Source organism: Elephantulus edwardii, unplaced genomic scaffold, assembly GCF_000299155.1.
Source record: "Elephantulus edwardii isolate Elephantulus edwardi_28Jun2011 unplaced genomic scaffold, EleEdw1.0 scaffold00147, whole genome shotgun sequence".
Taxonomy (NCBI): Eukaryota; Metazoa; Chordata; class Mammalia; order Macroscelidea; family Macroscelididae; genus Elephantulus; species Elephantulus edwardii.
The window spans coordinates 6189772-6217224 of NW_006399897.1; the positions used below are offsets into that span (position 1 = coordinate 6189772).

At 36.8% G+C, this 27453-nt stretch overlaps 1 protein-coding gene across 1 annotated transcript in view; it reads right to left on the bottom strand.

Annotated features, from left to right (window-relative positions):
• The window catches only part of FAM155A (family with sequence similarity 155, member A), a 907798-nt gene that overhangs the window by 350697 nt on the left and 529648 nt on the right, over positions 1-27453 (bottom strand). The gene's annotated exons all lie outside the window — the stretch shown is intronic.

Consider the following 27453-nt stretch of genomic DNA (forward strand, 5'->3'; position numbering starts at 1 on the left):
TATATATATATATATATATATATATATATATATATATATATATATACTTGTTGTTTTGTTGTTTGTCTTCAAGTATAAAACAGTCTAATCTGGTCTGCTCTACCTTTGCAAAGTGAGTTTTAAGAAGAATATAACAGGTGGCCATATTTGTTTAATAAATATTCAACAATATAATCTTACATATGGCCTAGATGTTAATTTTAAGATATATTGTTATGCTTCTGATAATTGTATTTAAATCCAGAAATGATACTATTAAAAACATAAAATCACACAACATATTAACTGAAATTCAAACATCTTTTCTAAATTCACAGCTATTTGAACTCTTACATGAAGCATATTTAATTCTTAGCAACCACAGTGCTGGAGTAATTGGCATCTTTATCCTAACGTAACTTTACATAGTAATTTAGCAACTTAGAGCCTGAAAACAGATTCCATATTGTTGCCTTAATCTGTTAGTCTTACTTTTATTGACTTGCACAATGTCACATCCGTGTGGCTGATAGTGGAATTAAAATATTTAAAGAAAAATGCATACTGATTTCTCAGAATGAAGATAGTGATAATAGCATCATTTGTCAGAGCATTAACAGACTCAACACTGACAAATCTTCCATGTCCTTTCTGTTTAACAGCTGGTTTTCACCAGGACTCATGCTTGGCCTCTGCATTCATTTTTTAGTTGTTGATGTGGCCTGATTTTTCACAGTAGTTAATGATACTATATCCAAGATAAATCAAGAAACCTTGGTTTCCTTATTATTTTAAAAGAGAAGACCAATCAATTAAAAAACTTAGATTAGATTTTCCCTTCCTTAGGGAGCTCTGATGGCCTATTGAGTAAGGATTGTGTTGCCAATTAAAAGGAAGATGGTTTGAATCCACTAACTGCTCTGCCAGATAAATATGCACAATCTCCTCCCATGTGATTTCTAGCCTCAGAAAACCTGGTCTCCCATGAGTTGGTTCATATTCAGCAGCAGGAAGTTATTGAGTGAGTAAGACTGCATCTTGGTAACTGTAATATTGTCCTCCTATTTGTTCCATCTATTCCCTCTCATCTAGTGTATCACCTCTAAGATGTGTTAATTTCCCAAACTCTTAAATTTAGGGTTATTTAACTTTTCTATAAATTAAATGGAGTTAAATCAAAGTTGCTTCACTTCAAGGATATATTTCAGGTTTTCTGAATGTTTTTGCCCTCAATCTATGCTCAGCCTCTTACATGTGAGCTCAGATTTTTGCTACAAAAATTAATGAATAACCCTGAAAATACTCTCAGGTGATTTGAGAAAGGAGAGTGAGAGGGGAAGTGAGCATGAGAACAAGCTGCCTTTCCTTTGAATGAATTATCCTTGAACTGTGATTGAATTGCAAAACAAATTATGAATCACTGTCAATTTAAAGAAACAAGTTTACATGCTTCAATTATATTTATGTTTTAATGTCTGGACCTTTAAAAGAAATTGCTTCCATTTAATATTTCAGAATGTATGGTTCTATTCATTACCACTGCAATTTTTGCATAATCAGAGAATCATGAAAGGAAAATATCCAAGGGGCTCTTTCTATTTCAACACCCTGTTACATACAAAGTTTTAGAAATGTGTTTTGGAAGCCTAGAGATAGGCAATCTCTTTGCATGAGATTTACAGCCTCTTCAATTCAGCAGAGGGTCAGCCATCAGTCAATTCTGAAGGGATGGCCCTGAGTGAGAGTGAAGAAATATTGGCTTATTTCTGTCTTTATATGATTTTATACTAAAAATTTAAACTATTTAGCTATTTGAATTGGGGAAATAATTTTGTGGATTAAATAAGTGTGGGAGTAGGGATGGAAGGAACATATTCTTTAATACAGAGAGGTGTCAGTTCAATATATTTGCTTTGTGCAGATTTGTTAATTTACTATAGATGTTTCCACTGACCAAGTGGGCAGGGAAAAAATGAATCTGTCACTTTTCTGCATTTATTTAGCAAATATACAGAGAAATCTACTATGTAATAATTTCCAAGTACCAGAGAAATTTGGTGGTGGGGAGGTCAGAGAAAGAAAAAAAAAAAGTCAATGATTGTAACAGTAATTTTTTGAGAGTCTTGAGACAAACTGGAGAGGATGGTGTTTCTCAGAATTATAAGTAAGTCTACTGCTGAAGCTTGAAGGTGTGAAGGAAAATTTAACACTCACAAACTGAGCACTTACACATTACAATTGCAATTTATTGCAATAAATTGCATTGCAGTTTATTCTTATTTGTGACAAAGAGAATAATAAATACTACTCCTTAAAATTGTATCTTAGTGAACAAACGAAATTCAGTAAGGTCAGAACTGAAGTTCTTGAATTCATTTATCTGTTCTGTGGTTAAACATTTTTTATAATTAAGTTACTATTCAGCCGATATTTCAAGAAATTTTTTTAGGTGCAACTTTATCCTATCTAAATCTTAGGAATCTTCAATCCTAATCTTCTTTTGGTTTCATTTTTATAAGCTAACAAAAAGCTGCACTCTTTTCAACAAATATAATCTGGTCACTAAATCAAAAAATGACCCTTTACCTCAGATCGTTATTACCTAATATGTCTCCATCATGCTCTAATTCAAATTGCTTTAATTTTTGATTGTGCTGCATCAATTAAATGTCTCTGTTAAAACCCCTTTCAAGTGTAGAGGCCCATATAGTTCACTAATACTGACCAGATGCCAGGAAATTCAGTCTATTAAAAATCAAAAAGCTCCTTTGCTCCCAACATTGTTTCGGGGTGGTGGTGGGGCACAAAACACAAACAAGGACAATATTTTGTCTACGCTTTACTTAAGCTTCAGATTTAGTTTGTATCATGGCTCCTAGCTACAGAAAGAAGCAATCAAAGCAAGCATTATCTGACTAAAGTAAATGAAACCAATATTTATGACATTGTTCTTTTATACTGTCAGAGTTCTCGAATGTCCCTATAACAAAGTACCACAAAGAAGGCAGCTTTCAGGAATAGAAATTCGTTTTAACAGTTTTGTTTTGTTTTAAATACACCTAGTAATTTATTATAAGCAGCTGGTAGTGGTTAGAATCTGCACTGCAATCCCGAGGGCACACGGTTCGATTCCACCAGCTGCTCTGCAGGAGGATGGCAGTCTCCTCCCATGAGATTAACTGCCTCTGAAAACCTGCTGGAGGGTCAGCTATGGGTTGATTCTGACTCAATGGTATACAATGACAACAACCACCAGCATATAAAAAATAGTTACTATCCCTGAGAAATACAAACTCATGAAAATTCAGAAAAGTAAATGTCAAGACCTGACAAAAGTAGAAATCTCTAGAGTATGGCACGTGTGTTGTCGGCATAAACTTATGTACAAATTTATATTTAGCTCTCCTTTGAATATTCACTGGTTCATAAGAGTGGATTAGGAAACCTTTGCAAGATTGACATGACTAAGAAAATGAACAGACTTTCTGAACTCTAAAGGGATTTATACTTGAAGATACTCCAGTCAGCAAGGGGTCATGCTGTGCTTTCTGCGGGCAGAATTGTTTCAAACCTGCATTTGCTTGGGGTACCTTCATGCGGTTGAGCCTGGCTTCCAGCAGAGGCTGCTGAACCATTTTCTTCATAGTGGCGACACTAGAGGAGGCAGACACGGTGAGCAGGAGAGGCCAATTCTTCTTTGTGGATCCGTCCCTGTTTGTGTGTCACCTGGTGGGTGGCCCGGCCGGAAGGCAGGATGGCATGCCTGTTTTTACAGTTCATGAGAGTAGTTCCAGTTGCAGGCACCCGCTAGTCCTCTCTTCCTCAACACCCCATCCCTTATCTCCACCAGAGAAAGAAGGTAACTTCTTAGCTTCTAGCTGGTAGAGGGAATCCTCATCCATTCTTTTTCCTCTGAGTGTATCTCCACTTCCCTGTCTATCATTCTCTTGTGTGCTGCTTCTCTCAGGATTAATATCAGTGCTCACTCTACCCAGGCATGAGACTCACTCAGTAGAAACATCTGCCAAGAAAAAATTTTACTTCCCCTAAAATGGTCAATATCTATATGCAGAAGTTAGAACTGCAAGTTGCCTTGTTGGAGAAAGTTTGTATCTGCTATTAGGTTGGATTTAGGGAAGCGTTTAACTTGAGGTAAATAAGGAAATGAGTGATTCCAGCCCAGACTTGTTGGTAGCCATTGAGTCAGTTCTGGTTTGTGATAAACTTGTTATACACATCTGTGATCTTTGAAATATTTGAATTCATTTTTAAGACACTTATGTCAATTCAGTTCTCTGAGGTGTTTTTTCCCCCATCAATCTTACAAAGTGTATAAAGAATCTGTGTTTCTCTACAATAACAAAAACCAAAGGCTAAAAGAGCAGTTGTATATACAAAATATGGAGATACTGCTTTACTTGCAAATAGGTTCCTGACCAGATAGGGAGACAAGACAGAGGGTTTTCTTATGCTGAGCTAATTCATTGAGAGTTTTCTGTGTTTTAACTGCCCCAGCTGAAAATCATTCAAAAGTGGCTAAAATTGAGGGGAAATTGCCAGTAGTTAAGGCTGCAGTTCATAGAAGCTATGGAAGTAATTGCTGATATCAGATGGTTGTTGGCTTAAACCAGAGAAACCAGAGGACATCAACTCATGTTTTATGGACTATGCTAAAGTATTTGACTGTGTGGGTCACAACAAATAAAGGACAGGAGTCTCAGCACACTTAGTCGTGCTAAATCAAAACCTATGCCTAGGCCAAGAAACTCTGGTACAAACATAACAAGGGAACACAGCATGAGTCACTACTGCTGAGTCAAAATTGACCATTCTATTTCTCAGGCTTAAAATGCACAAGAGGCTATTACTCAACTTTCTCCCATAGAGTGGCTGTTGGGTTTCAACCTACAGAATAGGCTAGGCTTTGGGATAGCAGCACAACTCCCCATGGACTATGCCACAAGAGCTTTTTTGGTAGTCTACTATATATTCAATAGTCTTATCAGCATCAGGGTTAAAGCACATCAATTCTTGTGTCTACCAGCCTTAAAACAATGGCTCCACTCCTGTGTTATCTTTAGTAATTTGCTTACTATATGAATTTGTTTCTTCACATGTGATATTAAAATAATAATCAACTCTACAGGCTTATTAAATTTAAATTAGTAAATAATAATTAGTGCAGAAGAGCAAAGTTTACAGTCTCCAATATATATTGCATCACTACATCAAGAAAACAAAATTCCTCCCCACTGGAACAATAAGCAACATTGTGTCAGATGGAGAAAAGATTGAAATGATCAGTAACTTGATCCTACTTTGATCCACAATCAACACTGAGGTTAAGAGCATAAAGAAATGAAATAAGTTTTGCCCTGGGAAAATGTGTGGTCAAGGAACTCTCCAATATGTTGAAGAGTAAGGCCCATCAGTTAAAGATTAAGGTGTATCTGATCTAAATAACTGGCTTCTCAATGACTACCTATACTTCTGAAAGTTAAACAATGAATACGGATGACGGAAGAATCAATGCCTTTGAACTGTGATGTTAGAGAAGATTATTGAATATTCCATGAACTGCCAAAAGATGAAACAAGTCTGTTTGGATAAAGTACAATTAGAGTACTCCTTAGAGGCAAGGATACTGAAACTGTGTCTCCATTCTTTGGCTTGTTGTCAGGAGAGACTGTTGTTATGTGCCATTGAGTCGCTTGTGACTCATAGCGACCCTATGTATAAGAGCTCCAAATGCCGTTCTATCCTGTGCCAGCCTCACCATCTCAAACACACTCATTTCCTCCACTCCACTCACAGAATCAGTTCATCTAATTGAGGGTCGTCTTCTACTGTGCCGTCCCTCCACTCTCCCAAATACGGTGTCCCTCTCCAGTGACCAGTCCCTTCTTGCAACATGCCCAAAGTATGTCAGATGAAGCTTCTGGATCCTTGACTCCAAGGAGCAGCCCAGCTTCACACTCTCCAGGACAAACCTGTTTGTTCTCCTAGCAGTCCATAGCATATTCAACACTCTTCTCCGGTACCACAGCTCAAAGGCATCAATTATCTTTCTATAATCCCTATTCACTGTCCAACTTTCCAATGCATAGCACATAATTGCAAAGACTATAGCCTGGACCAGGCACACCTTAGTCTCTAGCCTGACGTCGTTGCTCTTCAGTACTCTTGCGAGGTCCCTCACAGCTGACTTTCCCAATGCAATTTGTATCCTGATTTCCTGGCTGCTGTTACCAAGATTGTTGACTGTGGAACCAAGTAAACTAAGACTGTTAACTATCTCAATCTCTTCACCATTCATACTGATGCTACCAATTGGCCCAGTGGTGAGAATCTTTGTTTTCTTGATGTTGAGTTTCAGTCCATACTGAAAACTGCAGTCCTTGACCTTCTGCAGCAGGTCTTCCTCAGTTTCAGCAAGCAGGGTTGTGTCATCCGCCACAACGCAGGTTGTTGATGACTCTTCCACTAATCCTGATGCCACATTCCTCATAGAGCCCAGTGTCTCAGATGATCTGTTCTGCATACAGATTGAAAAGGTATTGAGACAGAATATAGCCCCGTCGAACCCCCTTCTTGATTTTGAACCAAGGTAGAGCAAATTTCAAATCTGTGGTTCATAATGTCGATATAAGTCCTAGGCAATTAAATGGCAACTGAGAACAGCAAACATAAATGTTGGCAAAATTATTTCCAACATTCTTATTAGTTTTGGTTTTATTATTATAGAACTTTAATTCTGATGACCTTTTTTTCCTGGTCAAGCTCTGATTTACATTAAAAATGGTGTATTCTGTGATTCTCATGTCACTAAATTTCCTAAAAAAAAAATCCTCTCCCTAATTAAGACTTCCATTTTTAAAATATGTTTATATTTCCCTTGAATAATAATACAATTGTATTTACCTGGAGGCCATTTTAAAAAAGGATTTTACAGATCTCTTTTCTAATGAATTATTATGTTGCTGTTATTGTAGTCAAACTTTTATTGGAAAACAGTACTTTGGAGCTCCTGGGGAGAGGTTATGATGGAGTGGCCAAGGTAATTATCAGGCAGTTTGTGTTCCAGTTCTGGCTCTAGGGTTATTCCTTGCTTTTTTCCATTTTAAATGTTTGTTATTATTGTTTGTGCAAAATTATCTACTTGCTTTTTTAGCTATTTTAGATATTGGTCTTTAGCATTCAGTTTAAGCAGAAAACCATTTCTAAAAAGCATTTGAAAAATAACTGATCTAAAATATATCCCCACAATATGTATGCTTTTGTTAGTTATCTTGAAGTCAATTATTCTGGTTTATGACAACCCCATGTATGTAGAAGAGGATTACTCAACAGAGTTTTTAAAGTTGTGATCTTTTAAAAGCTGGCATACAGGCCTATCTCCTGAGGAATCTCCGAGTAGTTTTGAACTGTCAACTTCAAGTCTAGTAATTGAGCACTTAACCATTGTGCCATCCAGAGACTTTTTAATACAAATATATAGGGCCCTGTTAGATAAAGATGGGTGAGAGCTATCAAAAGCTGTTAACTGGTTTCTTTGTTGTATCTGGAATATTATAGAGGACAGTTGATAGAAAATGTTGCTCAGTAAGTATAGATTTATTTATTCTTGTCCCTTGTAAACTCCTTAGAGCAGTATCATGGGGAAAAGACATCTTGAGTGAGCACACGAGGGAAGCAGCACAGCATTGGTTCCCGAATCTTTAGGATAGACTCAAACATTTACCATTAGTTTTGCCACTTCAAGAAAATTGATTACAGCATTGTTCAAGATCCAACAGGAGCTGCTATTAGCACGCAGTACATCTGGTCTTAAAAAGCAGGAAAATAGAAAAGAAATGGACATTTTGTTCCTTAGTCCTAAGGAGTTATTTATATGACATCTGATTTTTTTCTCTCTCATTTTTTTTTTTTTTTAGAATTGGAAAGAATCAGTTGCCAAATCCTGTTGAGACTGCATCTATTAAAAACCTTCACTTCCTTCCCTAACCTTCTTTTCTGACATTACTGGCCCACTCATTTCTTAATGGATTCTCGACTTCTTTAAACACAAAAAAACAAAACAAAAAAACCCCCACAAACCCAAAAACAAAACTCAAAGATCTTCTAATAGATTGATTTGCTTCCAATTGCTTTACCCTAAATGAGGCATAAAGACATGTTTGCCAGAGTAATTCTTCCCAAGTTTAGGACAACATGGCATAATTTTAGATTCTTTCAAAATCAGACCCAAATAAGTTTATGTTTAGTAACTATGAATAACCTCTGAGTTTATAGTGTCTAACCCGTATAAGTGAGATCATTCCTTGAGAGGGGCATCATGCTTGGGAAGGTGGAGGGGTAGAGGAGAGGAAGACCCTCAATGAGACAGATTGACACAGTGACTGTGGCAATGGGCTTGAGTATATCAGAGATTGTTAGGATGGCACAGGGTCCAGATTTGTAGTTAAAAGCCATTGTACATAAGGTCAATAGGAGTTGTATTCGACAGCACCTATCAACAACAGTAACACAAACGTGCTATCACTTATAAAAGATTGATCACATACAATTCTCAGGGAGTTTGTGAAGATTATTGTTGTTGTTGTTATGTGCTATTGTTTGTGACTCACAGTGACCCTATGTACAATGGCTCTGACTTAGACCCTTCTTTATCTTGAGCTAATCTCATTGTCTCTCATACACTTACCACCGTTACCCCAGTTACTGAGTCACTCCATCTCATCCAGGGTCTTCTCTTGCACTGTCCCTCCAACCTTCCAAGAATGATGTCTCTCTCCAAGGAATGGTCCCTCCTTACAACATGCCCAACGTATGTCAGATGGAGCTTCAGAATCTTTGGCTCCATGAAGTAGCCTGGTTTCACTCTCTCCAATATGAACCTCTCTGTTTTCCTAGCAGTCATTGTATATTCAATACTCTTCTGCAGCACCACAACTAACATTATATGTCTAGGAGTGCTTGTGGCTTACTTGTAAGGTGATGTGTCATCAACAAAAAAGGCGATCAATTCCAAACTACTAATTGTTGAAAGTTGGACAATCTTCTTCTCTATGTTTTACTGCCTATGAAAATCTACCGGAGGGTCAGCTATAAGTTGATTCTGACTCAATGGTCAAGAGCTGAGATGTGGACATTTTTTTTAAATTCACTTAGGGAGCTCTAGTGGAATAGTCCCTTGAGCGTTGTGCTGTGCCCAACGCTATGCCTCTCTCATGGTTCAAATTCACACACCACTGAAAAGAACAAAGATGGACTGTTTCTCTCACGTAAGTTACAGCCTTGAAAAATCCTCTGAAGGGTTAGTTTATGAGTTGGTTCTGAGTCACAATGAGAGGGAGAAATATGACGTAACGAACTCTGCTGACATATGGTTAAGTACCTGAATGCTACACCAAAGGTTGTCTGTTCAAACCAATCTAGTGGCTCTGTGGAGAAAAACCTGGCACTCCACTTCTAAAATATCACAAGCAAGAAAGCTACAGAAGGAAATTCTATGTGATTTCATGTCATCATTATGAATTAGAATCAATTCGACAGCATTCAAAAAAACAAACTACCCTTCTAGCTGTTGTATATTCTATTTAGTCTTGAATAAATAGAAAAATCAAAACAAACAAACAAAATAAAACTTCAAAATGCTACATAAAATTATTTTATTTTTTTGTAGATATAAGAGATTCTTTTTATAAGGAGATATAATTCTGCTCTATACCATGTTTCTTTCTTATTCATAGAGTTGGTAGTCTCAGATCTGGCAAAACACAGGTAAGGTAATAAGGAAACATGCAAACAAAAGTTATTCTAGAAATATCTGTTGAATCAATGAGTAACATGAAAGAGAAACTGTGTCATTCATTGGGTCACTTGTGACCCATAGCCACCCTGTGCACAACAGCTCTGAACCTTGTCCTATTCTGAGCCAGGCTCACTAAATTAACTAAGTATTTAATTTTACATGAATCTGCAATCAGTGCCATGGAAGCAGTCATTAATAAATAAATGAAGTTTTGCATTGAACAAAGTCATTTTAAAAGACCTTTTTAGAGTGTTAAGGAGCAAAAATATCACATTAAGAAGAGAGGTGTGCTTGATCCAAACCATGATACTTTCAGCCACATTATTTGTACATGAAAGCTATTACAGTAAAAGAGCAGCCAGAATGATCTGTGGGAGCGAAGATGACAAGGCTTAATCTCATATATTTTGGGCAGTTGTTAGAAGAGGCTATTCCTTGGCAAGAGGCATTCTGCTTAGAAAGGTGGAGGGTCACCACAAGAAAAGAAGATCCTCAACAAGATGGACTGACACAGTGACTGCAGCCATGGGTTCAATATGTCAGAAATGATGAGTACAGGATAGGACAGGGTTCAGACCTGCTGTTCATAGGGTCACTATGAGTGGTACTTGACTAGATGGCACCTAACAACAATAAACAATGCATACCATTGCATCACACATGTAGAAATCATTTAATTGGTATATGTTCTGCTGTGTGTAGAGACTTCTGTTGGTGTTGTCCATAACAACTTATGGTGTTAACTCAAAGGCTGTGTGTTCCTGGCTATTTGAATCCACTAGTAGCTATGTAGGAGAAATATGAGCAATGTTCTCTTCCCACTGCAATTTTTCAGCCTTAGAAACCCAATGGAATTGGAAATAACCTGACACAGATTTGATGGTAGGATTTTTGAAAATGACTTTTCTATCATCCATTGCCTTAGCCCCCTCTGACACACTGTCTCCTTCAGCTGTAGATACCTGGATCACCAATTGATCAGTGACTTCAACAGCATCACTAGCTGCAAGGTCAACATAACAAAGAGAGAGAAGAGCCAAACTGTGGAGAAACTGCCGTGAAATACAGCTTGACAGAGGCCTAGAGACAGAGGAAGAGTTAAAGGTTCTGCTTGCTGGAGATTGAACAAGGTTTGTGACTGATATGAGATAAAGCCTCCTGGAAGACTGAGGAAATCACTGATTGATTTGTGTTGTTGAACTGCACCTGAACTTTCATTGTGTGATATTATTTGCCTTCTCTCAATCTCACACAACCTGCTTCCCTAATAACCCCCAAAACTTTTGCAATGAATTTAGGATCCAGTGATTGGTAGAAATGGGTACAAGCAGACAGGGGAGAGGGTATGTCTAGCATTGATGATATTTAGTTATGTGGATGCTATTGATAGGGACAGTCCCCCTTTAGGAAGTTAATAGAAGCTAGACTCATTTGTCCCCATGTTACTGTTGTTCCTTCTACAACAACGAGTGAATCACTTCTGTATGTTCTCAACAATAGAAAATATAAATCATAAAAATTGAGTTGGAATAATGCAGAAAATTATGTTAATAAAATAATAGATGAAAAAAATGTACAACTTAGAATAATACATTTTCATGATCTCTGAAATAAGTTTATTTGCCTTAATGGATTATATGAGAGTTCTGTGATGACTACTGTTTTGTCCCATTTGCAGAATAATTTGTTCTTTTATCTAATTCATTTTTATAACAAAAAGACAGTGCTTATACAAGTTATTACAAAGGAAAGGATGTATTTTACATTTCTTTTTAATTTTTTCGACATTTTCAAATGTTAAATGTAGGATTACATTTTCAATAGTTTAAAAAAATCTGCAATTAACTCTCAGCTACATACTACTCAGGCTCAACAGTTTCCAATATTTTCTATAATGCTAATCTCATCCAGCACGACACATATAAACTCATTTAATTTTGCATTTTATTTTTAATTTATGACTGATAAACAAGGAGTTGGGAAAAAAATGTGTGAGAGCTTTGCTAAGCTTCTTCCGATAGTAATGAACAAAGGAAAAGAGAAAGGATATTACCTTGATGCATACCTTTTTAAATTTTAAGTCATGTAGTGTTCCATTGTTCTATTTGCACAACAGCCTAGATATAGGTTTCACATGAGCACAGTTAAGTGTTCTGATATTTCCCTTCTTCTCAATGTTAGCCATAGCTTGCTGTGATCCACAAAGTCAAATGCTTTTGCATAGGCAATAAAACACAAATAGACATTGTTCTGGTATTCTCTGCTTTCGGCCCATCTAACATCATCAGCAATGGTATCTCTGGTGCCACAGTCACTTCTAAATCTTGCTTGGACTTATGTCAGTCCCTTATCTATGTACTTTTCTAGTTGTTTTTTGAACCATCTTCAACAGTATTTTGCTTGCATGTGATATTAATGATATTGTTCTATAGTTTCCAAATTCTGTTGGATAACCTTTTTTTTTGGGGGGGGAAAGGGACAAAATATGGATCTCTTCCAGTTCATTAGCCAGTTGGTTGTCCTTCAAATTTCATGGCAATGATTGGTGACCACATCCAGAGATGCATCTGTTAGTTAAAACATGTCAATTGGCACTCATTCAATTCCTGGGGCCTTATTTTTTTTCCCCAATGCCTTCACTACAGCTTTTACTTTCCCCCTCCTTACCTTTAGTTCTTGATCATATGGAATTTCCTGAAATATTTCAGTGTTGGCCAGTTCTTTCTGGTATAGTGATTTTGTGTATTCTCTCCATCTTCTTTTGATGCTTCCTGGATTATTCGAGATTTTTTCCATAGCATCTTTCAATGTTGTAACTTGAGGCTTGATTTATTTTTCAGTTCTTTCAATTTGCAAAAATGCCAAGAGAGTTCTTCCCTTTTTTATGCTCCACTCCTAGGTCTTTGCGTATTTCATTATAATATTTTGCTTTGTCTTCCCTAGCTGCCTTTTGTAATCTTCCAGTCAGCTTTATTACTTCAACATTTCTTCCCTTTGTTTTTACTTTTCAAGTAAAACAAGGGGAAGAAATGTTCTAGTGCAATTTTCAGGGTCTCTTCTGACATCCTTTGGGTACTTTTCTTCCTTTTCTGTTTTTGTAGTGTCTTTTTGCTCTCTTGAAGAATGCTATCATTGATGTAATCCCACGACTCATCTGGTCTTTGATCATTGATGTTCATTACTTCAAACCAATTTTTAAGTTGGTTTAAATTCAAGTGTGGTAGACTATATTAGTATTTTGGTTCTTGTGTGCTTGTTTTAATTTTCTTCAGTCTCAAATGAACTTTTATGAAACGACCTAAGTGCCCATCAACAAACAAATGGATAGAGAAGCTGTGGTATATTCACATAATGGAATACTACACTGCATTCAAAAACAAGGAACTCATGCAATATTATTCAAAATGGGTGACCCTGGAGGACATTGTGCTGAGTGAAGTATCTTAGTCACAAAAGGACAAATACTGCATGGTGCCACTGTTGTAAAACAGGACTGACCTCGGGGTTTGGGGGAAACTGAGAAAGATGGGTTAAACATTGAAACAGATGAGGGAGAAAACTATTTAAAAGGGATATGTGATTAGGTATATTTGTAATGACTGTAGTCTAGAGTGAAGGCTTCATGGTGGAGTGGACCTGGGGGAGGGTTTGTAAAACAATGAAAGAATTTTTCTTTTACTTTCCAAGAGGATAGTGTACTGGGGGGCGGGGAGGGTGGGGAGGGGAGAAAAGTGCAACAATGAATGAATGCAAATCCAAACTCTCTGTAAATTTTCATTGAAATGAATGATAAATTAAAAAAAAAATGAACTTGCACATGAGTCTGATCTACAGTTGGCACCTGGTCTGGTTTCAACTTCTGATACTGAGCTTTTCCAATGATTCTTTCTACAGCTGTAGTCAACCTGATTTTCATGCAGTCCATCTGGTGAGATTCATATGTAAAGTTGTCATTTGCTTTTCTGATAAAAGGTGTTTGTGATGAATAAATCATTGAACATACAAAATTCAATCATCCTATTCCTGGCTTCCTTTCTGTAACCAATTTCATACTTTCCAACTACCCTTCCTTCTTAATTGTTTTCAACTTTTGCATTTCATTTACCAATTATCATTAATACATTTTGATTACATATTCAGTCAATTTCACAATGCAAGTTTGATAAACATCTTCAATATAATCCTCTTTGGCTTTAGCTGTTGATGCATATCTCTGAATAATAGTTGTATAAACAGGTCTTCCTTGTATGCATACGGATAATATCCTATCATTCACAACACTGTACTTCAATCTTTGCAACAATGAATTCAACACCAGTCTTCCTCTATTTTTCATTCCCAGCAAAGTATACCATGTTATTGTTTGATTCAAAGCAGACAAAGCCAGGCCATCTCATCTCATTAATGCTTAGAATGTTAATGTTCATTTGAGCAAATTATTCAACAAATTGAACTCAATGAAGAAGAATGTGGTATCATGATTGGAAGAAGATTCTTTAACAACCTTTGGTATGCAGATGACACAACCTTGCTTGCTGGAAGGGAGGAAGGTTTGAAATATTTGCTACAGAAGATCAATACTGAAGCCTTCAATATAGATTCATCTCAATAACATAAAATAAAAAGTGCTCACCAGTGGACCAATAGATGGAGAAAGGACTGAAACTGTAAACAATTTTATCTTACTAGGATCCATAATCAATATACTGGGTACACATAATCAGGTGATCAGGAGACAAATTGCACTGGGAAATTCTGCAGTCAGAGGCCTCACCAAATTATTTAGGAGTGATGATGTTAGTTTGAGGACTAAGATGTGCCTGATTCAGACTATGGTCTTTTCAACCACTTGCTATGCATCTGATAGATAGACAATGAATAAGGATGGCAGAATAACAGCAGCAGCAATTACAACAACTACTGATGCCTTTGAATTGTGGTGTTGCATAAAAGTACTGAATATCCTGTGGACTATTAAAAGAGCAAGCATATATGTCTTGGAGAAGGTGAAGCCAGAATACTCCTTATAGGCAAGGATAGTGAAGCTTCATCTCACGTATTTTGGGCATGTTGCAAAGAAAAACTATTCCTGGGAAAATGTCATCATGCTTAGAAAGTTAGAGAAACCATGAAGGTGAGGAAGACCCTTAACCAAGTGGATTGACAAAGTGACTACAGCAAATCGCTTGAGTGTTTCATCGATTACAAAGTTGGCACAGGATAGTACAGGGCTCAGGTCTGTTGTTCATAGGGTCTTCATATTCAACACACCAGTATTTACCTTCACCAACAGCAATAGTGATATCTTATGTAATCACAAGTAACAATCAACACCAGAAAATTGTCATTGGTGAGAATACCGAGCTTTTTTTAGATTTCACCAGTTTTAAAACATCATGGCAATTACTGGCAATGACTAATAGAAATTGTTCTCTCTTAATGATTTTACTTTAAAACTTTTTAGCCAATAAAACCATAGTCTATGTAAACATTTGAGAGTGCTTTTTTTTAATTTAGTTTTTGTGTCTTTTTAAAATTTTTAAACTTGAAGTATCTATATATGTTTATAGTTCGTTGGGGTTTTTTTTTTGTTATTGTTTGATGTATTCCATAGTGGAGATATACCACAATGTGTCTAGTTATTAACCTATTTGGCCTGTTTCTACAGTCCTAACCGTTGAGGATATAACAGGTTGAGTTTCTAGAAACATTTGAATACAGATTTTTGTGTAAACATAAACTTTGATTACTCTGGAATAAATTTCCAAGAGTGTAAGTGTGAGAGTGCATGGTGAGTACATTTTAGTTATAAGAGAAGAATTCAAGTTACTTTATAAAATTTCTGTGCAACTTACATTCCCTTTACAATGTGTAAGCAAATCAGTTTTCCTAACTTCTTATAAGCACTTGCTGTTGTTGTTGCTATTATTATTATATATGTAGTGATGTATCATTGTAGGTTTGTATTTATGAAAAAATTACTTTTAATCTCTCATTTATATTTGGAAGAGCTTATTGTTCTTAGTTAACGGGTGATTCACTGCATCTTTTTTCTTACTCTAATCTTTGTTTTGTTCTTGATTCTTAGACAAGTTGGTGTGTTGGCACATTTTGTTGTATAATGTTGAATAAGCCAAAAATAAAAAGAAAAAAAGAAAAAAGTACACCTATGAGTTTCATAACAACCCTTTAGTGGGTTTCTGAGGCTGTAAATCTTTATGAGAGTAGATTGCACATAATTTCCCTATGGAGGGGCTATTTGATTAAAAACCTCTGATTTTAGGTTGGCAACACAACACACTACACCGTGTGCTATGATCTTCTTATCTATACATCCATGTATGTCTTTTTATCTCTCTCTATCTATCCTTCTATATAAAATAGTAAAACCAAGCCTGTTGGTATTCAGTTGATCCTAACTTATAGCAATCTTGAGGAAACAGTAAAACTCTTTTATTAGGTTTTTAAGGCTGTAATCTTTACAGAAATAGCTAGCCACATCTTTCTCTTTTAGAACAGTGACCTTTTAGTTGGCAAACAAGTGCATAAACACCGAAACAACAAGGTTCCTTGTCTAGTATGTATTCACTAAGTTATCCATCTACTCTCACACATATTTCTTTTATGAAATTGGAAATTTTACTCTATTCCAAGCTAGAAGATGCTGTATATAGTATTCACTCTATAATTCTATTGTCTAATATAGAATTTTTTTTTCAGTCATTATTAAATATAATATTATTGTTATATAAGTATAGCAGTTTACTGTACAGATGTACATATTGAAGTAACATCTTTTGGCCACTGTTAAGAGTACAATAATGCACACCTTTGTTTACCTCAATCTGTGATGTCACTTTCTAAGGTTAATTTCCTGGGGTGGCATTGTTATGTCAATGACTATGTTAAGTATACAGTGTACTGCCTCTAACTCTTTCTTTTTGTCGTTTGGCTGTATGTTGAAATAAAGGAATTTGCAGGAGGATAAACCAACTCACTGCTAATCAAAAGGTGGTTGGAGTCTACTAGCTGCTCCATAAGAGAAAGATGGGCAGTCTTCTCTTGTCAAAAATTTACAGCTGCAGAAGCCTGATGGATTGTCACTGTAAATTTGGGCCTGTAAACTTCAGAAAGTCCTTAAGTGGTGTAAACATTTATGTGTTCCATTACAAGTAAAAGTTTGGCTATTTGAACCTATCCACATCCCTTTGCAAGAACCAGAGATCTGCAAGTGAAAACTCAAACTCAAACTCATTGTCATAGTATCAGAACTCACCCTTACCTCCATTGATTTTCCGAGGTCATAAATTGTGTAGGAGGAAATTACCCATCTTTATCTTGAGATTCCTTTGGTGGTGGATTCAAAACACCAGAGAGGTTCTGTCCTTTGTATTAGTAGCACAACTTTCTATGAACTAAGCAATCAGAGCTCTTTCAAAAACTCTGTGGAATGCAATTTTACTTTTGAACACAAAGGATTGCCATGAATTAAAATTTCCTTAATAATTTATTATTATTTTTAATGAAAAATTCTTCATAATTATATAATGTTCTGCAATCATATTTATTTATAAGTTATGTAAAAAAAGAGAAAAGAAGAATGCTAAATAATTCTGGAATAAGTCAGTTGTATAGAAATATTTACAAATAAACAATTCTGAAAATGTCTGAAACAATCATGATTCTTATTGAGTCAACAGACTTAACTTCCTAAGATTAGGAACCAAAATTGATTCTGTGTACAAACTGTTGAATTTTTCTCATTCTTGTACAGAATGCTTGGCAAATAGCAGATGTAAAATGAATACTGGTCAGATAAACATATGAAATACTACATAGGTGTTTTGCATTTCAAAAGGCATGCATCTTACACTTTCCATGAACAAGAACGTACTTCTTTTCCCTGTTTAGCTAAGCTGGTTAAGGAAGGAATGGTTGATATCTAAATCATAAAGAACCAAAGTAATACTGTTCAAGTTTCCTCATTATTTTTTTTTCCTCAGTAAGATTATTCAAGACTCTAGTTGCCTTCATTCTGCCTGGGGCCATCCTCTGCAAAACTCTCTGGAACTGGGCCTATCTAAATGAGGATTCAGATTCCTAATTCTCTCTCTCCTCGACTGAACCAAACCCACTATTCTGAGTCCTGTCACCCTGGGAAGTTTATTTTTGTTAATCAATAGAATCTATAAATGCATCAAGTTTTTACCCTCTGAATAATATTATTGGATGCTAAGTTATCCAAATAACAATAATTGGTACGAACTTTTCCAAAAAGTGAAAAATAAACCCAACTATAACTTGGTGTTAAAAACAGAAAATGAATTTTTAGTCTGGCCTTCTGTTTCAAATACTTTAACTAGAGGAGAACTGCAGTTTTAGGGAGTTTAGTCACATAATATGAAAGTCCTTGGGCTGTGGGCTGAAAAGGTGACAGTTCAACTTCACCACCTGGGGTTGAGATTTAACAATCTGCTACATACTATCTATCCTACACTCCTTGCATACATTTTCTTATTTATAGCTTCCCTGGTTCTCTCAGACAACTATTATTATTCTCAACACACAAGGAATAATAAACTAAGTCACTGAGAGTATAATTGGATTGGGTCATTCACCTAATAGATAACAAAACCTGCACGATGCTTCCTGTGCTGTTGAACTCCAAGGACAGCAATCAGGTCGTATTTTATGTGCCTGCATTTAAAGCTAAGACACCCCAGTGTTACATACAGCCTACAGTCATAGCCATGAAACTCTACTCAGTAACCCCTGAACATCCTGCATGAGAAGCTTGCAATTGTGGCTATTGCTAACGTGGCATGAGACCTACGCACCTGACTTTGAGCTGCATCTTAAAAGGATTTTATAGTTTCCTGCTACATTGAGAGTATTTAAAAAGCTTCTTATCCAACTTTTGGACCAGGAAACTGATGCCTTCTTTTTCAAATACAGTGCAATTTTTTACTTCTTCTTGCTTCCTATCTTTATTTCCTGATAATTCCCCTAACCTAGAATTTGCTCCTTTTCTTTCTCATCTGTTGTGTTCAAGAGGGTCTCTGACCCTCACTAAAGTTTTCTGTGCCTTTTTAAGTTCTACGTTGAACAAGTGTCTTGGTCCTAATTTGGACTTGACTGTCTCAAAATTGATTCCTCTCTTCCTCTTGGCATCAGGACATGTCTCTTTTATCTACTGTCCATTCACCATGTAACAACGATGGGAGATGAATTCATTCAAAGAAAGAAAAATCTTTGTGTTAAAAAAGGAATATGAATTTTTACCGTAGCTATTTCAAATAGTTTAATTTGAGGAGAACTCCAGTTATTAAGGGTTTTAGTTACATAATATGACTGAAATTTAGGTCGTTCACATTCACCAACTGCTTCATGATAGAAAAATGGGAGAGTCTGTTTTATCATCTAAGGAAAGTCTGGAGGCCTAGTGGGTAGAGTGTTGCATTGCCAACACAAAGGCAGGCAGTTTAAATTTGTCAGCTAGTTCACAGGGGAAAGATAGACAATCTCCTCTCAAAAGGATTCTGACTAGCCTCCAAAAACCCACTGGAGGGTCAGTTATGAATTGGTTCCAACTCAATAGCAAGGAGGGGTGTTTATTGAGTTTTAGTAAGCCTAGAGGGCAGGTCACAGCATCGCTATGAGTCAGAATTGACTGGATGACAGTGAGGAGTTTGACAGGGGACAAAATTGTTGCCTTGTGACCACCTTGTATCATTTGGCTCTGTTTTATCACATAGTTGCTCTTGTCTCTGTTTTTGCTGTTGTTGATTGCCTTGGAGTTGAGCAGGACTCATAGTGACCCTATGAACAAAAGGCCTGAAGCCCCGCTACAACTATAAACATTTATCAAAGTTCAGAGAGTTTCTGGAGGCATGTTCTTTAGGAAGTGGAAGCCACTCCTGCTTGTCTCTAGAAAGGGAAATAAAATATTTATGTAATATTTGATGGCAGAAATAAGATAGACCACGTTTGACATAGATCATGTCTATGTCAGTGGTCATATTTTGCTGTTGTTGTGAAGTGTTGTTGAGTTGGTTCTGACTCATAGTGACCCCGTGGACAATAGAAAGAAACCCTGCCTGGCCTTCAAAATTTCTGCTGTCCATAAACCCATTGCTGCAGCCACCGTGCAAGCCCATCTTACTGAGCACCTTCCTCTTTGTTGATGACTCCTTGCTTTTTCAAGTACTTTTGCCAAGTACTTCCCTCTCTTGAACATACACCCATATTGTATGAGTATGTTTGTCTATCTTTACCAAGATGAAGTATGTCTGCCTTTCTTGGCATAATATCTCTTTCCATGGACTGGTTTTCCTGACAATATACCTGAAAAAAGTGAGATGTAATTTCACCATCCTTATCTCTAAGGAGCACTCTGATAGCACTTCTTTCAAAAGAGATGTGTTTATTCTCCTGGCACTCCGTGCTTTGTAAAATATTCTTTGTCAACACATAATTCAAAGACATCAACTCTTCTTCAGTTTTCCTTAGTCACGGTCCACCTTTCACATGCATCTGAAGCAACTGAAAATATTATGACTTGAATCAGGCATGTCATATTTATGGGTCTGACCATATTCAATATATACATATTTCCAATTTATATATATATTACTCACTCATGCTATCATTTGAGAACCATATGAAGAGCACTCTACTGGGAGGTATTTTAGATGGCAAGGTACTTAGCACTATATAATATAACTTCACTCATAGGTATAGATGGCCTTGAAATGGTGTGGGGCTTTTTTATAATTTATCTGAAAAGATGATTACAGATTTCTAAGTTAGAGTCCTGAAAAATCCAGCACAACAGCAACTTTGAGAGAGAAACATGGGTAATCTTCTCCTGTGCAATTTCAATTTACAGTTTTTGAAACCCCGATGGAAGGTCAATCATGAGTCAGTTACTACTCAGGACATTGAGTTTTGAGTATTACGCCCTTAAGAGATCTCTGACGGCATAGTCCATGGCAAGCTGAGCTGTAAACTCAAAGCCTGCACATCTCTGGCAATTCAAACGCTCCAGCATCGCTGCAGGACAACGATTGTTGTTTCCTCTCATTGTAATTCACAGTCTCAGAAACTCAATGGAGGGTCACTGTTAATCAGAATCAATTCAACAGCCAGTGAATGAATTGTTGTTATGTGCTGTTGAGTCACTTGCAACTCACAGCGACCCTAAATACAAGAGCCCTAAACCCTGCTGTATCCTGTGCCAACCTCACCATCTCCGACACACTTCCACCACCCCATCACAGAATTGATCCATCTCATCAAGGGTCTTCCTCTCCTGCACTGTCCCTCCACTCTTCCAAATATGATGTCCCTCTCCAAGGACCAGTCCCTCCTTGCAACATGCCCAAAGTATGTCATACAAAGCTTCAGAATCCTTGACTCTAAGGAGAGGGCCAGCTTCACCCTCTCCAGGACAAACCTGTTTGTTCTCCTAGCAGTCCATGGTATATTCAAAACTCTTCTCCAGGACCACAGCTCAAAGGCATCAATTCTCCTTCTATCATCCCTAGTCACTGTTCAATTCTCCAAAGCATAGTAAGCAACTGCAAAGGCTATAGCCCGGTTCAGGCACACCTTAGTTTCTAGCCTGAGGTTGTTACTTTTCAGTGCTCTAGAGAGGTCCCTGACAGCTAACTTTCCCAATGCAATTTGTATCCTGATTTCCTGGCTGCTGTTACCACAAGTGTTGACAATTGAGCCAAGCAAACTAAAATTGTTAACTATCTCAATCTCTTCACTATTCATGCTAATGTTGCCAATTGGTCCAGTGGTGAGAATCTTTCTTTTCTTGATGTTGAGCTTCAATCTGTATTGAAGGCTGCAGTCCTTGATACTCTGTAGCAAGTGCTTCAGGTCCTCCTCTGTTTCGCAGTCAGCGCTGTGTCATCCACATAACACAGATTGTTTATGAACTTTTCCACCAATCCTGATGCCACATTCCTCTTCCTACAGCTCAGCATCCCGGATGATCTCTTCTGCATATTTGTTCATATAGGTACTGCTTTCCTTAAGCTCATGTGGAAGAACTGAATGGGGATTTTCCTAAGTATCTTCTGAACACCCTGTATCTATTCCACATACGTTGTTGTGTACCTTCGAGTCAGAACTAACTCATAACTGACCCTCCAACAGGTCTCCATAGACAGTATTGCCATCTCAAAGGCAGTACTCCACTAAACTGCTCCTTGGGAGAAATATGGGCAATCTCTTCTCATACCATTAAACTGTCTCAGAAAACCTGTTGGAGGGTCAGCTATGTATCAGTTCCAACTTGACAGTACAACCAACAACAACAACATTCCAGATAGGCAGAGATGAACTTTTTAAAAATAATGGACAACAGTGGAATGAAGAGTAAAGAAGGCTGTGTTGAGTGGAGTGTAAAACTAAAATAAGACCCTTTTGTGAAATTTTTTGATTGTTCAAACAAGGAAGATTTTGACCCAAATTATGGACAATGAAAATAAAAGAACAAAATTAAGGGGAAAGAGAGTAAGGTTGAAATGAAAGAATAGAATGCTTTTGGAGGACAGAAAAAGATAATTGAAATAGTTCAAGAAAGACGTCTGATAAGATGCAGTGATGCTTCAAAAAGAAGTTGAGGAGGATACTGAACACACAGAACTGAAGTAGATTAGGAGAAATTTAATTTTACATGTGTTGCTTTTGAACACCTTGAGAGGATGGAGATACAGACATCTACTGGTCTCTGGAGCTTAGAGGAGAGACTAGTGCTAGGAAAATAATTTCTAGACAGAGCAAATCTGTTATTAATAATAATAGCCAGCATTCAAACAACATATAATGATCAGCCACTATTCTCAATCCTTTACATTTTCTCTCAGTAAGTCAGAACTGGCTCATAGATGAATTTTCAGAGGCTATAAATTGCAAAAGAGGAGATTGTCCTTTTTTCTCCCAGTCCTTTTATGTTATTTATGGTTGTTTGTGATGTCAAAAGAGAATCAATTCATCGCTGACAGTCCATGGGTTTTCAGAAACTGTAAATTGCATGGGAGACTGCTCATCTTTCTTTAGTGGAGCAGCTGGTAGACTCAACTGCTTGCCTTTGAGTTGACGGCACCACTCCTTACCCACTAGAGCACATTAGCCCAACAATATATAATGTAAGTCCCATTATTGTTATAAGTTTATAGATAACAAATGTGTGCACATATCAGTTGGAAGACTTGTTTAGAATTCAGTAATTTCTAAGCAGTGGGAGCAGTTTTCCCCCTCACATAACCAGAATCACATTCACTATGGCACCAACTTGGACAACAGTTATATTCTTCAAAATACTTCTCCTAGAGTAAGTGAGGATGTAGAGATTGTGCTGGATAAATATGTAATTAAGGGAAAGGGGAGATAAAAATGATAGCCTAAATAATAACATGTATGCCAACATTTTCTAATTTGAAACCCACGTCTAGTAAATCCATTCAAGTTTAAGCCCTGTATAGAAGATTATCTAAGAGCTGGTGCCGAAGGAATAGAGTGAAACAAGCAAATATAAACTTGAAAGAATACTTTTACAAAGGATTGGAAAAAGTAAAAGGAATTAAGAAGAAAAGTCAAATCATAAGCATTGATCATTGAGTAGATTTATATTGCAACAGTACTACTTATATAGCAACAATATGTGTACCAGAGTAGAACTGCGTGTGCTCTCTAGGGTTTCCCATGGCTAATTTGGGGCAAGTAATTTATTAGACGTTTTCCCCAAGGTGCCTCTGAGTGGACTTGAACATCCAACAATTAGGTTAGCAGATAATGCATTAATGATTTCCATCACCCAGAGACTCCATGAGAAAGAGATGTGGTATTTAGGAAGGAGGAGAAACTGAAAAGTGAGGAGGAAGTACAGGAAGATACAACTAAGTGAAAAATGAATTGGTGAATGTAAAAATTTTAATTTTAATTAGCCATCTCTGCAGTGGATTTAGGAAAAGCAGGAAGAAGTATGTAGGATGCAGCAGGCATTAGATGAGACAAAGAAGGCATTGCATTTAGACAACTCTCCAGAGTGTGTAGATGCAATGTTTGGGAGAAAGAAGCCTTTTTAAAATACAGGTGAGAAGAAAAGAAAGTAAGAAGACAGACATGTAAAGCTCCCCCTAGGATGTCATGGGTGAAATCACCAGATTCTGGACCCTAAATTGATGTGAAATTGAAAAATAAAATGAGTTGGGCATTGGGAAGGAACTTGATGTATTGACAGCTACATTGTTTGATGTTAGTGAGCTGAATCTGGTGCACAGTGACACTGATGAAATCCTACTCCTCACTATTTCTCCATGACTAAGCTCATTGTTGCAGTGAGTGTGTAAATTCATCTCACTGAAGGTCTTCCTCTTTTTCACTGGCTTTCTACAAAACACACTATTTTCCAGGGACATTTCCTCCATGTCACATGTCCAAAGTGATACTAAGTCTCACCATCCTTGCTTCTAAGGAAAATTCCAGCTGCAAATGCAAGATAGACTTGTTCGTTCTTTAAGCAATCTATGGTATATTCCCTATTCTTCATCACCACCACAATCCCAAGGAATCAATTCTTCACTCTTCTTTATTATTCAATGTTATACACACATAGAGACTGAATATATCATGTTCAAGGGCACCTTAGTCCTTCAAATGACGTTTTTGCTCTTCAGTACTTTAAAGAGATTATTTGCAGCAGATTTGAACTCTGAAACATGATATTTATTTTTTTTTAGAGGTTAAAAACACATTTTAATCCTCAGGCACATTGCTGTTAGGTTGGAACCAACTCAAAGCTGACTTCTAGTGGGTTTGGTTTTGCATTTATTTTAATTTATTTTGTACTAGTTTACTTACAAAGTTCATAAGGTTAGTATCCAAATAAGGCCTTTGATTTCTTGATAGCTGCTTTCAAGGTGTTTATTGTGCATACAAGTAAAATGAAATTTTAAAACTTCAATCTTTTCTCCATTTATAATGATGCCATTTATCGCCAACCTCATTAGACATCACTAATAGTTATAAACATATAATTTGCATGAAGAAAGAATCCAATTTCTTGTTGCCAGTACTAAATATTTAGCTAATGGAAAATATAGGCTCTGACTTGGCTGTGAAACTCTCAAATGATGAGTTAAAATTTTTAAACACTTAGTGCTCGGCTGATGATGTTTCAACTCCTGGTTTTGCCAGATGGGATGTGAGTCACAGCACAGGAAATAACATTGGGCTTCATACTCTTTGCTTAGACAAAAGATGTGGGCTTTCTGAAGCCAGTTGCCCTATAGATAAAATGAAAACCCAAAGGGAGGCAATTAGAATGAGTGTGCTCCACTGAGCAGACTTCAAGTATTGAACAAAAGCTGGATCAGAGCTCCATGGCAGGAAACCAGGAATGGCAAGATCCTGCCAGTGCCTGGGCTAGTGGAAATGATTGGTTCTCCCAGCACCATAATGCAGATGCCAGATACAAAGACTCATCAATGAGATTTACCTAACTATGAAGATTCTCGGAGAAAGGAGGTGAAATCTGGTATGGCTAAAACAATTAGGTTTCCCTGGCTTCCTCTCATCTGAGCTTATTATTGTGTGAGTGTTTTATGATACCATCTTTGGAAGCACATATGTTATGTTAGATTATTTTAAGCCTTATAATAAGTCATTGTGTTTCTAATCACTTTGGGGTTAAAATCTTCCAAACAAATAGAATACATTAAATCAAAAGTATGTGAAAAAAAGAGAGTTAATTTATGAATTTACAAAATAACAAAGGATACATCAAAACACACTGCCATGCAGTTTATTCTTACCCACACTACCTTTCAGAACAGAGCAGAACTATCCCCTGGGGTCTCTGAGGTTCTAATCTTTAAGGAAGCACACTGTCTCATGCTTCTCCTGATAAGGCAGTGATGGTTTTCCGTTTTTCACCTTGTAGTGTAGTTAGCAGCCAGTGGCTTAAACTCTGTGCTCTAGGGGCCCTTGACACATCAAAACATTAAGTACAATAATGTTGTTGTTAAGGGCTGTTATTTGACTCATAGCGACCCTATGAACAAAAGACCTGAACACTTGTATACCTTTCATTGTTTCTCTAAGTTCATAGAATTTCCAGAGGCAAGCTATTTTAGAAGTAGATGCCACTCCTGCTTCCAAGCCTGTTTTAAAGTACTATAATAAGCATATTTCAATAAGTGATCAAGATATTTTAGCCCCAGAATATTTGCTTAACCAATCCTTCACTTCTGCTTTATACTTGAACCTTTTTCCCTTATACGTAGTTGTTGTTGTGTACCATAATTGACCCTCCAGTAAGTTTTCAGAGGCAGTAACCACATGGGAGGAGATTGCCCATCTTTCTCCCACAAAGCAGGTGGTGGCTTTGCATTGGTAGCACTATTCTTTACCATTAAGCCATCAAAGCTCCCTTCTACCTGTTATATGCATATTTAAATAGAGAAAAAAAACCCCTCACCCATATGTATATATTAGGAAGCTCTAGTAATCTAATGGTAAGAAGGTGTGCTGCAATCCTAAAGGCATATAGTTTGAATCCACTAGCCACTCCATAGGAGAAGAGTGAGTAATCTTCCCCCATGTGATCCACTGCCTTTGAAAACCTGCTGGAGACTCAGCTATGGATTGGTTCCAGCTTGCACATGGTACACAACAAGATCTTGGCTTCACCAATTTTTCTAGGTCCTGTTCAGTTTCTTTACTGACCTTTAAATAACTTTAAGGCAATAAATAATTGCACACAACTTAAATGAGTATACAAAACTTCATCTTTTAGCCATCTCAAATAGCACGTGACCTTATTGACCAACTCTTATCACAGCATCAATAGTAAAAACCAACCAAACAAACAAAAAACCAAACCACAACAACCCACCAAATAAAAAAACAAAAAAAGAAAAAAACAAACCAACCCTTCATTGCCAAATCTAGTGAAATGTATTTATCAATCATTTTGGTTAAGTAAAAAACACAATTATGGTGTACACTTTATATGAGCTTTCTCTCCTCCTGTCTTAATCTCTGCTTTGTTAGAGACCTTGATTTTATTACTCTCTTTTAAAATTCTCTGTATGCTTATTAATTTTCTTTTTATTTTATTTTTAAAAATATTCTTTTTTTATATTTTATGCTGGCTTACTTACAATGTTGATATAAATTGTCTTTCACAACAGATCTTTTCCATTTCCTTTACCCATCTTTCTCTCCTCCCATAAGCTGTGGGCTGGAAGCCTCTTGTTTAAAGTCAATCTGAAATTGGTGGGTGGGCCTTGAATGTGAAAGGTAATTTTAAATAAGACTAAATCTTCAGTTTGAAGGCTCATGTGTGAAGTCCTTGGGTTCTGGAAGGTGGGTTCCCTTGTTTTGGTGAGGATCAGGTGTGAACTGTTCAGTTGTTTGATGTGTTGTTTTTTGAGTGTTTGGTTTTTGGTGTTTGTTGTTTTTTTTTTTTTTTTTAAATTTAGGTTGTTTATTTTTTTCATTTCAGTGAACATCTACAGAGATTTTGGGATTCCATTCATTCATTGTTGCACCCTTCTCCCCGCACAAACCCCTCCCCTCTCCCCCCCCCATTTGCTCCTCTCCTTGAAAAGCAAAAGAAAAACTCCCTCATTGGTACACAA